Below are 13,284 nucleotides of genomic sequence, written 5' to 3'. Positions count from 1 at the left end.
TGACATTGGCCAACTGGCCAAACAAAAACCCAAAAAGAAGGGGGATGCCGACGCGTTTCGAATCCTGATTAGCGACTTGCAGGATTCTCGTCAGGGCAGTCTGAATCTAGTCCATGGGAACTGTTTAAAATAAGAAACAAAACAAAATGATTTACTATCTAGCGGGTCCTCTAGCCACTATTCTCAGGACAGTGCGATAACCATACAGTTCATACCTTGTATGAATCCTGCCCACAGTCAGTTCTGTTTGTGTGGAAAATGTCATCTAGGCTTGTTGGCCTGCGCTGCAACAGAGTAATGGGATGGCTTAGAATTTAACAAGTACAAAAGGGGGAAATTTTTGATTGGGAGCCATTGTTGCTCGTTTACCTGCGTTATTCCTGGAAGCTAAGCCACGTCTTCGCCACATGGGGTGAAGTTCTTCTAATTTTCTGAAAAGAAGTGACAGAATGCGACTTAATGCCTTGCTCACTCAGGGCAACGCCGGTCGCGTGTGAGTATCAGTAGATAAAAATATAGACTTACTTAGACACCAACAAGCCTAGACGACATTTTCCACACAAACAGAATTGACTGTGGGCAGGATTCATACAAGGTATGAACTGTATGGTTATCGCACTGTCCTGAGAATAGTGGCTAGAGGACCCGCTAGATAGTAAATCATTTTGTTTTGTTTCTTATTTTAAACAGTTCCCATGGACTAGATTCAGACTGCCCTGACGAGAATCCTGCAAGTCGCTAATCAGGATTCGAAACGCGTTGGCATCCCCCTTCTTTTTGGGTTTTTGTTTGGCCAGTTGGCCAATGTCAGTTGTTGCGGAAATGAGCAATACTCCTGTAATTTAATCGATTAACTCCTGTTCAGGTCGTGGGAGTCCAACTGTTGAAAACGTTGTATTGTATTGTCTCCCCGTGTTTTCTAACTGTTTGAAAAAGTTCTTGTTTCACAAATGTATAAGGTTTTGTGGTCCATGTATTCATGACACTGTTCTTTACGTTCCAAAAGTCACTGTTGTTTGAATTGTTCACCATTTATTTGTTTTTCGCACATTTGTATTAAGTGTTTTGAAATTACATATGGCTAAGACATGAGGTCGATAGTGGTCTGAGCTCTGTCTTTTGTGAATTTTTCTTTTGTAAACTGTGAAAAAATTGAAAAAATTGAAAACATAAAGTGTTTTTTGTAAACTAACAAATTGTGGTTTACTTGCACGTGAATGAGTGTGCACTTGAAGTAGTTTGGAGGCATAGGCAAACATTTCTATTTCATATTGTGTGGCCCTGCCTACCCTCCTTCCCCCTGGGCCCAGCCACCTTTGTGCTTTTGAGTCAGTCATCCTGGCGGTGATGAATACCCTGAGGGCTAACGCTGATTTAGGAATTCCACAAGCACTCATGCTCCTGGATTTATCTGCAGCGTTCGACACGGTAGACCATACCATCCTGTTGAACCGTGTCGAACAAGCCAGTATACGTGGTACCGCCTTCCAGTGGATAAAGTCCTTTCTCACGGAAAGAACTCAGGCAGTAAGTCTTGGAAGCTATACTGCTCTGAATCAATTCACGTCTTGTGGGGTCCCACAGTGCTCTTCTCTCTCCCCACTACTGTTCAACCTTCACATCAGGCCTCTGATTCACTCTCTCAAAGCCAGGGGAACCACTGTCTTCAACTATGCTGATGATCTGCAGCTTGTGTTCTCACTGAGGTCTCCTAGGGCTGCGGCTGAATTTCAATCCACAATGCGTCACATTCAGCATTGGATGGAGGTGAATCAGTTGAAGCTCAACCCTGGCAAGACAGAGCTGGTACTATCTGGGAAGAGCTCCCCACATTGGAGATCTTATTTCTGGCCGGCCGAATTAGGCTCACCCCCTGTCCCCTCACTATCTGTAAAGAGCCTTGGGGTAACTATTGACTCTGATCTTACTCTGAGAGGACAGGTGGGCAGCGTGGTCTCAACCTGCTTTTTCCAGCTGCGTAAAATTAGGAAAATCTCACACTTTTTATCCTACTCAGCCTTGGTTCAAGTGATCATTGCCCTGGTTCTTTCACGCCTTGACTTTTCTAACTCCCTGTACACTGGCCTCCCTCAGGGCCTGCTTAACCGTCTCCAAATGGTACAGAATCAGGCGGCAAGACTGATCTATAAACAGCCGAAATGGCAATCGTCCAGGCCTTTACTGGTCAAACTACTCTGGCTGCCTATAGTACATCGTGCCATTTTTAAGACAGGCTGCATAGTCTTCAAAACTTTGCACGGTACGAGCCCTAAATTTCTTAACAGTTGGATCACCAAGCATGCCCCTATACGTAACCTCCGATCTGCACACCTGTATCTTCTTACTATCCCCACCATCAAACTAAAAAGGCAGGGTGGTCGTAGGTTTTCCTACTTGGCACCCAGGCTTTGGAATTCATTCCTACTCCCAGTTAGGATCTGCAACAACCTGCTGGGCTTCAGAAAGGCCTTGAAGACATGGCTTTTCGTGCAACCCTATTAATTCTGGACTGGGCTCTCAACATTCATTCAATTAGTGCCATGAAACCTTTGGTGACCGTGTGCTTTATAAATTCTTCCTAATATAACATATCAATGTTAATACAATGTATTTACCAATAGAACATTCATTTTTAGGGTGGAATAAAAATGTCATGTGAAAATAAAATTGATGGGCGAAAAATTAATATTCCAACACTGAAGTATCAGAAATTGGTGTGGTGTAATGACCATCTCCTCACTCTTTGACCAATCAAAATTGGGGATCCTTACACTTGCAACAGTGGGGGGTGGTGCACTGACCTGGAAAATAGTATAACTAGAGTAGGTTTAGCTAGTTAATTTGTCCGACTTGTCCGAATAGCTGACCTGTCACTAACCCAACGCACTCAATAGGTGACTAAGAGCAGAGGGCTGCGGAGCACTCTGTCAGAAGATTTGAAGGCCCAATCGGGTTCCGGGATGCTGAGGTGCTGGTGAAGCACTTTGTCTGTGAAATCAATACCCCAATCGGGGTTCTGACTGATAGCTGCAAAGAGGGAGTAGCGCAGGCGTTGCAACTGAACTGCGGGTGCCAGTCTTAACTTTGGCGGGCCTGTCCTGATCCAAATCTGGTTTTCCTGTCCTGATTCTAATCTGCACCTGCTGGTCTACTGGCAACTGCAACTTTTGGGGTTCTCCTGTCTTTCAACTGACCCGTGGCCAGGGTTGGTCTTCACACCATTTTAGGTAAATATAAATCTGTGTGGGTTTGTCATCATATATTTGTTCCTTCTCTTTACCCTCCCTAAACGTAAAGCTTTGACTGTATATATATATATATATATATATATATATATATATATATATATATATATATATATATATATATATATATATATATATATATATATATATATATATATATATATATATATATATATATATATATATATTCCCATTTCTTACCCACCCTATAGTTAGAATCTTTTGCAAACTATTTTATAGCATGTTCCTTTTTCTTCTTACCTTTCCTTTAGAATATGATCAATTCGTCTTTTATACTTAATAGAGTGTTCCATGTTCTTACCTTCCCCATAGTTAATTGATAACATCTTTTTCCATATTATGTTCCCTTTCTTACCCTCCCTTTGAAAATAATGCTTGAAATTGTTTCTTGATTAGCATGTTCCTTTTTCTTACCTTCCCTTATTTTCTAAATGATCAAAATTAGTTAATACACCTTTTGCATAGTTACATTTTGATTCTGATTTTCATTATTGAGAGTCTTTTGGTGTTTAATCCTTGGATCATGACCATTTAAGAAACTTAGATAAAGATTTTTAAAACTTCCCGAATCTGTGGTTATTATATGAGTGCAAATGCTATTGTTTATTGAACTATCTTTAAAACTAACTCCCTGATCCAATAGGTTTACAGGTACCAGGGACAAGGATTGGTAAGTCAATGGTTAGGTTACCTGATTAAATAAATGAGTTATTGATTATGGGCCCAGGTGAGTATGATAAATTTATAGTTGGGTGACCTGCGCGCTCTATCAACCGACGCGGTCGAAATTGGCGCGGCCATCTTGTTTTTCATTCATTGCTATGGTTCTGGGCATGCTTTTTCAATCCTCCCTAAATCTTTGCAATCCTTTGTTTCTTTGAACTTTGTTTTATTTGTTTTACTCATTATCTATCTCTTTATTTTTCTACAACTAGATTTTGTTTTTGTTTCTACTTTTGGTTACTTAAAACTACTTTTTTAACTCTTTTCTTGTTTTTACTTTTTCCCTATTCTTTCAGTCCTATTTTATTTTCTGTTCCTGTCCAGGACCATGGCAAAGGGAGCCGGGAAGAAAATCAAGGGGAGGGGTCCGGCACCCCGTACCCGGCTCCCTTGCGGACGCTCAAGGGGAGACGCAGTAGTAGCCCGGGAGATCTTCAGCGCGTGGAGGTGGCCGCACTGGTTTTCTTCGTCCAGCGCCACCTCCCCAAGACCGTCGCGGCAGGCAGCAGGCCCGGTGCCGGGTCATGTATCGAGAGACTGGGGTCCGGCGCACCTACAACCAGGCGACGCACCTGTGGTCCGACATCCTGGACCGGGAGCCAGACCTGCTCGACCTGCTTGGAGTCGAGATCCCAGGCCTTGGTGAGTTGTAGTAGCTAGTATTTAATCACTACTTTGTTTTCGCCTGCTCTGTGTTATGATATTGTAATTAGTTTTTTTCCGAAGAGCAAGAATGCTGCCGATTACATTGCAGGCAAATTATGTTTCAAAATCTTCTGTGATTGCAGGTGCTCGCCTTCTCACTGGCGGTGCTACTATGCTTACTTGTTTTCAATTTTGTGCTCATTTGGCCTGGGTGATGATTATGTATCAGTGTACTTTACAGAACTGTGTAATGCTAGACACTAGAGACTCAAGTCCAGTCCTACCTTTGTACTCCTGCCACTAAGAAGAGATAGTGGTGGTGGATTGATAGTTGAGTATATTATGACTGGTTATTTAGTAGGAAACTTTTTAGTGTCTTTCACTTCGCGTGCTGCGGCGGCCTGCCAGTCCTAGTAGAACTTTTTTGTAGTTGGTTTAGTGAGTTACATAACTTTCCAAGTAGACGGTCCACGAATCCAGCAATACCAATATTCCTAGTACACCACATCAGATCGGTCAATAAATTTAGTGCAATTATTGTCTATTTCCTCGAAGTAATTTGTTATTGTTTTTTTGAAATGTTTGATTTGGTTAACAACAATCATCCATGTTTGTGTCTTTCTTTCATGTTGTACATCAGCTTCCCCCAGGGGCAAGAGGACACAGGAGGAGGTAGTGGTGCCGGCGGAGCAGGAACAACACAGGAAGGCCAGGATAGTTCCGCCGAGGGCTCCTCTGCTGGCCCCAGTAAGTTTTTCTGTTATTAATAATTATACTTCCCTTTCTTTTACAGCACCTATTTTTTCCAAACGTTCCTCATAATTCTATTTTTTCCTAAATCGTCTTTGATATTCTTGTAGACTGTTTCTAAATTCTTATCCTGCCTCTACTATGACTCTCTGTGGTACTACTATATTAATATTAGTCTGTCTGAGTAGCTAGCTAAGCTTGCACAGTTGGCAAAAGGTGTTAAACAAAACTCTTATTCTATTCAGCAATAGCTCTATGCATTGAGTGCAGTCCTTTGGGTTGTCCATAATGTCTATCGAAGTCTTCTAAATGTTTATGCTTTGACAATTCCCAACAATAAAATGTCAATGGCCACCAAGAATAAGATACTAGTTTACTTTTTGATTGGATAGGAGGACAATCCATATTACTACTGTTGCAGGGACTATTCTGCACAAACAGAACTATGGACAAGAAATAGGGCATTGGTTATAATAGCCCCAGTTAGACATACCACATACCTCAGTCATAACAGAGGTTGAATCCCCAATCTCCTTACTGACTAGCTAGTGTGTCAGAGTCATTATTTAGCTCCCGAATGCAGCGATGATCCACAATGATTATATAACCCAGAACATAAGACTACGGAGTCAGAGTGCCGACCTCTCAGAGCCATGGACTCATGATTGCAAATTGCAAACCCTTTCGCTCACTCACTCATGACCAAAATTCACACAGTCTATGTAACTTTTAAAGCTTTATTAAAAGTAAAACAACTAGCTCTGTGTGTACTCTGTATATTACATTTCCGTTCTGCATTATATAAAACCATTTATTAAAATCAATGTCATATAACAAACGGTGAATGACTGAAAAGTGGCTGATTTAACACATTAATTGTGGGAGAGCCCTCACCTGGTTAAAGCCTTGGTGGGGATGAATCGTTGACGACTCCAACCAACCTGCTAAGATGATGATATTGCTCTTGTTCGTAGAAGGGAATATTCTGTATGTTATGAGAAAAATGGTGTGTGTTAAAAAGCAAGCATTCATCAGTTGTGCCCAAAAGTGTAGCATCACATGTTATGGCTAAGCATAAATAAAAAACACCCTTCCCTGAAGGACGGGAAATTTGTAGTTTAGACTAGAGAGTCACAAATTATTAAAAAAATTTATGTAGTACTAGTAAAAGTTTTTCATTCCTAAACAAAATAGAGAGTGGTGTATATGGCATCTAAAAATATTAAATGTATTTTCTAGGTGTAACACCATCGGCCCAGCCAAACACTAGTGCAGGGGCCAGCGCGGAGGTGGGCACTTCAGGGGCAGATGCGGTGCCACAACCAACAGGAACTGCAGTGGGGGAGGCCACAGTAGTGGCGGGCAGTGGTAAGCTATTATATTCCTTACTTATTGAGATTGCAGACTGCAGAGTGGGCTTTCTGCAGCGGTGTATATGTTGTACAGTACAAGTACACTTTACTGTTAAGAAGACTTACAAATTTGGAACTAAGTTTTTGTCAACCAGGTTCGAAGAAATTCACCCTTGACTTCACATTAGCAATAGCATTAGCAGCGGGAGTTGACGAGTTACCAATGGCCTCCTCTAAATTTGACTTCAACTCAGCTGTGAAAGTTTTATCGAGAAGCCAAGTCAGATCAGAGATGAACATGATGGATGGAATGAACGAAAAGGGAAAGAATGGTGTAAGGAAGGACGAGCGAGTTAAAAGTAATGACTGGCAAAGAATGATATGTGTTTTTGAATGCTGCTGAAGGTGGCTGGAAATATGATGCATGGCCGCTTGAAGGCTGAAGCAAGGGTGGATGGAAGGAGAAAGGAAAGAGGACTGCCTGGGTGGGTGAAACAGAAACTGTATGTGTGTGCAATATATCCTTTGGTTCAAATTCAAATGCAAGTCAAGCATGGATGCATGGCTGGCGGTTTCCAAAATAAAATAAAAAGGTAGTTTTTCCGTGCGAAAAAGTAAGGTTTGTCCAGTTGAGACATTAAGAAGAATGATCGACATTTACTTTGAATGGATGGATGCCTGGATCATGGTACTATCTTCCTCATAGATAGCATAGGTGTATGTAGATGGTCACTGGATAAAGTGTTACTTTGAAGAGCATGTAACACCGCACGTCTGTGCCAGAGTAGGAAAGCAGGGGAAAATAAGTTGTAATTTTTCAGAATACTACGATGACTAGTAACAGTAGTTTGCAAGCCCAGCATATATCCGGCGATTACGGGGACCACTCACTACCTCTGTTAATAATTTTATTACAACTCTTTCATTCACGTGTGCCCTATCGGTGTTCACTCAATAAAAAACAAAGCACCTAAAGTCATCCCCTATGTAAGCAAATATCCTGTGAAGGGATAAATGATCATATTATTTATCTTCTTCATTTTCCTTTTGTAGTAGTCAGGGGCAGTGCAGGGTGAAAGTTAAATTAATTAAGCAGTAGACCTTTTAAAAGAGAATGGCCAGTGCCACCCATAATAGAAAAGTAAGAGCTTCACCACCTGCATGTACTGGACTGCTACAGTAACGCAAGTACGTGTCATCATGGCTTGCATCTGTTATTCTCGGGTGCAATTTGACTGCGCTGGCATTATGCCGGCTTTCACAAGTTTACGCACCAATTTCGCTAAACAAGAGAGAAGTAGAAGACTGGTGTACTGTCTGAGTCTAATGTAGTAAGTCCATATAGTGCTAGTAAAATTCCTGAAACTCCCACTAATGTTAGAGCAGATGGCGACGAAGTGGGAGGTTAGATAGATACGTGCCACAAATGTTATGTACTGTGCTTGCAAGTTGCCAGTGCTACTGTGACACAACTTTCTGCTGAATTATTTTGTTTTAATCTTAAAAAGCATTGGTTACAGTATGTTTTTCTTTCTTCATATAGATGCCCCTTCCAAACTAACAAGGAGTTGGCTAGACCGGCCTTGCAACGGAAGCTGGAGGCAACTGTCGCCAAATATCGGCGGCTGGTGACCCAGGAGGAGGAGGACACGCAGTCGCCATCAACATCCACGACAGCTGCATCCTCCTCCACCCCCTGATCATCCAGTCAATGCAATCGTTCAGCGGTACGGAGCAGTGGTCCCGCAGTCCACCCGCCACCGCCATGCAGGAAAAAAATCAGCTGCGCCCCACAGCAGGTGCAAGGCTCGTCTGCACCTCTTGACCCTCAGAGTGTCCAACCTTGAGCAGCAGGTGGCGAGGCTGAAAACCCTGCTCAAGGACCTCCGCAGAGAGCATCATGACCACCTGGCCAAAAGACACCGCTGGTGGAAGTAGAGGAGAGACTGTCCCTTGCTCCTTTTTTAAAGACTTCTGGGGGGAGAATTGGGCTTTGGGGTTTTTGGACTTTGGGGACTTTGATTTCATGGACATTCGTTGGGGTTAGGGAGGGGGGTGAGTCGGGTCTTCTTGTGGGATAGTTTATTTTTGTTACGGCTCCAATAATTATTTATTACTACTTAAACATAGCATACATGTTTTCTTTTTACTGTTTTGTGGGGGAGGCGAGGGGGTTAACTGTACGTTTGTTTTCCTGAAACTTAACTGGCCGGTTGATTCAAATTGTCTAATCGCCCAAATTTGTACAAAAGTGCCACTGACAGAGTTAGTGAATTCAATTGTCCTACTACTTTACTAGTACTACCGTCAGTCTCTCCTCTCCTCCTACTCCATTATTTTTCCTCCCCAAAATGCTTATCTTACCTGTGATTAGTGTTTGAGAATAGGGCTAGGCACAGGCCGGGTGCAAGGCATATGGCGATGAAGTTTGGCCATGGAATCGTGTATAGATGAAATGTCATTGTTGTGGTGGTAGTAGTAGTGGTACATACTGGCAGTAGCAGCATATGAAAAAAAGGAAATGAAACGTTGAGTGGCCTAAGGGTAGCATTAGAACAGTTCGATAGATAGTACAGTACACAGTAAGAATATATCCTCGGATTCCTTCACCAGCCTTGAAATTTATTTTCTGTTGCTTTGACCTTATCCTCCCCAGCAAGTGTGTAAATTATTGTTGTCATTTAGTCACACCTCAATGAAAACCACACAGCCCGGGGGAAGAGGGTTAGGGTCTGAAAATTGGATGGGAATGGGGGTTTTTGGGAAAGTTTTGTGGAGAGAGGAAAAAAACCACAGCTTGGACAAACAACAAATGAAGAAAAACAAATCTTTGGATACGAAGATATCCATACATTTTTTAAGGGACATAAAGGAAGTGCACTACTGCATGCTTGAAGTTGTTTGCTAAATGGATGGTTAGGTTACTTAAAAGTAGTAATTGCTACAACTTACTAACTATGAAGAAACAATTTGATAGTACAGGGCTGCAGTAATTACGCAATTTCACTTGCCTATCTGTCCTCAGAGAGAATAAACACTTATTAGTACATTAAATTAGTTTTAAAAATAGCAAAGAAACATATCAAATACCTGGAGGGATGAATTTGAAGCAGAGAGCAAACAAATGCACAGAGTCACACTCATAGAAGTTCACAATAATAACATTATTTAAAAGATAAGGAGACCCCTAGGACAAAAATCTCTATATGCAGTGCTGAGTCAGAGTTTATTGAGGTACAAAGAGGTACAAGGCAGGGATGCCCATGCTCCCCGATATTATTCGCCCTATATATAGATCCCCTTATTCAGAAACTTTTATTGACACCCTCAATCTGACCAGTTAATGTAGGTTCATACTCCACCAAAGTCATGGCATACGCCGATGATGTTGCCGTCATAACCACCAATCCTGCCAATGCAATTCTGGAAATTGAATCAGTAACCCAGGCCTTTGGCACTTACTCAGGATATTCCCTAAATAGGGATAAAACTATGGTATTAGCTACTAAAAATATCCAATATGAAAGTCCTCTTAAAGTTAAAGAGGCTACATATTTAGGAGTATGCCTCTCTACTGATGTGGATAAAATTAATTATCTGAACTACACCCCCCTCATTGATAAAATTAAAAAAGACCCTAAAAGAATAGACAGCCTACACCTATCTATAATCGAAAGGGCAAACTATATAAAAATGAATATTTTTCCACGGATTCTCTACCTTTTTAGAGCAATCCCGCTGCTGGCTGGAGTTAACTTCATTAAAACCATCGACTCTACCATCTCTAAATTTATGTGGAGTTATGGTAAGATAAGCAGAACCCTCCCTCTGATGTCGTTACCTCATGACAGAGGAAGACTAGCTATGCCTAACCTAAAAATATATCTATGGGCAACATTAATTCAATCTATGGATCCCCTACTGACTGGTAAAAAAATGATCTCATCGCCCCCAGATTCATACATTCCTTCGATTTATGAACTCAGCCTTGGGGATAAGTGCAAGGGGTTATTCTTAAGGCAGGTAGAGTCCTCATATTATAAAAAAATTAAACTGAAGACAGTTCTAGATGCATGGGCTGTGTGGAAAGCTATTGCCAAATACCTATCTATTCCCACTTTTACAAAATATACCCCTTTGTGGCATAGCAAGATTATCTCTCCCTCTCTTAATGATACTACCTCGCAGAGATGGGAGCGTCTAGGCATCAGCACAGTTGGTGACTTTTTAGGCCATAATATCCCCACCTCTTTTGAATCTTTCCAAGAAAAATACTCCATTCCCACTTATGATTTTCTCAAATATTATCAAATATTTTCGAGCATTCGCAACATTATACCAACAATTGTATTAGATAATGTGTCACTTCTTGAAGTTATAGGTAAAAAATCTACAAGAATACGGGCTCTATTTCAGATGTTGATGGTTAAAACCCCTGATGATCTTCAACGAACCGAACAATCCTGGGCCGTAAAATTAGCAAACCCCAATGTTGATATTGATCTCTCAATTGCTCTTTCGGCAAAATATTTTATAGCCTCGAACTTAACAGCACAATATTATAAAGTTTTATACAACTTATACTACACAACGGCAAAATTATTTGCTTGGGGTCTCCGGGCCGACGATAACTGCCCAAGATGCAATCAACCATCAGCCAACCTATTACATATGTTCTCTGAATGCTCGGAACTGACAAGGTTAAAGACCATGAAACTGGAGTTTGGGGCCCAGGTCTTTGGACATCAGATAAGAGACTCATTAACCCTGTATATATTAGGCCATGATGACTCTTTGGATCATAACAGTGAGGAACAAGCGGTTGTTTTTCTGGGGTATGCCGTTTTTCGTATCATTCTCGCAGCTCGATGGAAAGACCCGGAACCCCCTACTTTTCGGATGTGGCTAAGCCGATTCCTCGCAATTTATAAACAAGAAATTGCAATATATGCTACTAGAGGTAGAAAAGTAAGAGCAGTTGGAGCACAGATCTGGGACCCTATCTCTAGGTGGTATACTAAGGAGAGGGGATATTCAGATCCTGCCAGTGATTAAATAACTTGATATTTTTTCCTGTTTACTCGGCCTCTTCCTTTCTATCCTATTGGGTTGTATTTTTCTTCCTTTCTTTTATATTTCTCTCTTTGTCTATTCCTATTAAGCCATTGATACTTTATATGTCTTTTATACTATTTCTGTTACTCAAGTTATGATATGAAATGATACATTTTGTACTTTGTCTTTCTGCAGGAATTTGTATTGCGTCTGAATTTGCCAATAAAAATATATATATAAAAAAAAAAAGATAAGGAGAAGTGAAGAGGATACTGTAACTGTATGTTGTAGTTGTCCTGTTCAATGTGGGAAGTTTCATGCATCCAGCCCTTCCTCTTATTCGCGGTACTCCTCCATTCCATCTGAAGCTCCGTCGATCAATCTTGGTGACCAGACACACTGTCCATTGCCTGCCTTGTGAATGGTGAATTGCGGATCGCTAATGGTAAGCCTGAGTTAATCGTTTTTCCCATCGGACAGGGTAAAAGCCGGCCTGTAATTGTTGATGGAAAAAAAGGAAGTGATATTAAAACACCATGGACAAAAAAAATATAAGGTGCTGGTGTGTAGTGCAAAAATAACGCCTTTAGTTTCAGAGGCGACAGTTTTACATACAAGCATAATTTCTAAAGTGCGTACTCTGAGTCTCCTTTTCAAGGATAGTAATTAGCACAAAGCAGGCCAGGGCAATGCAGATGGTCAAGGCTGGCACCACTGAGTGAAGCAACCTGATGTAGCATACCTCTTTGACACAAACAGACAAAGCATATCTAATTGTATGCAGCAAGCCACATAGCCGTAATTTTACATGAACTGCTGTCTGGACTCTGGCATAACAACACTACACTGGCTTGACCACTCCATACCACGACAAGACAGACATGTAGTTCTGCTGTAGTTGTTGTTGACTGGTTTACCTGTTTGCCACTCACAAAATAGCCATAGTTCTTCTGTAGACAAACAATGATGATCTATCCATCCCAGTGAGTGACTGTAAAGAAAAAAGATATTATGTAACTTTGATCATCAAGACTCATCATTATCATGGTATATTGGCAAACTCAATGTTGTTCATGCAGTCGCAGTCTACACACACAGAGAGTCCAAGGACATTTTGCATATTAAAAAATGCAACGTAGTGGCCCTTGCAGTAGAAGTACAATTTGAATTAAACAAGGTAAAAAAACACAGAGTAGATTTGAGTTACATTTAGTGTGTAAAAGATTAAATAATAACAGAAGACATATGATGATTCATTTCATGCACAACAAACAAACAGCAATTGCTTTCATCAGAGCCAAATAATTTAGAGCCAGCTTGGTGATCAGTGGCCATTGACCCCTTTTCGCAAACTAATACAGCAATGGCTGTCCACTGCATGCCATCTTATTATTCATTACCTGCTACACTTTTTGTCCGCATCTTGTTCTTAAAGTGAAGGCCCACAGGGCAGCCTCTCGTGTCAATTTCAGAAGTAGCTGTCAGCAATCAGC

The sequence above is a fragment of the Lissotriton vulgaris genome, chromosome 4_1 (assembly GCF_964263255.1).
Source record: "Lissotriton vulgaris chromosome 4_1, aLisVul1.2, whole genome shotgun sequence".
NCBI classification, from domain to species: domain Eukaryota; kingdom Metazoa; phylum Chordata; class Amphibia; order Caudata; family Salamandridae; genus Lissotriton; species Lissotriton vulgaris.
The sequence above is the reverse complement of the archived record's forward strand: the minus strand, read 5'-3'. Positions refer to the sequence as shown.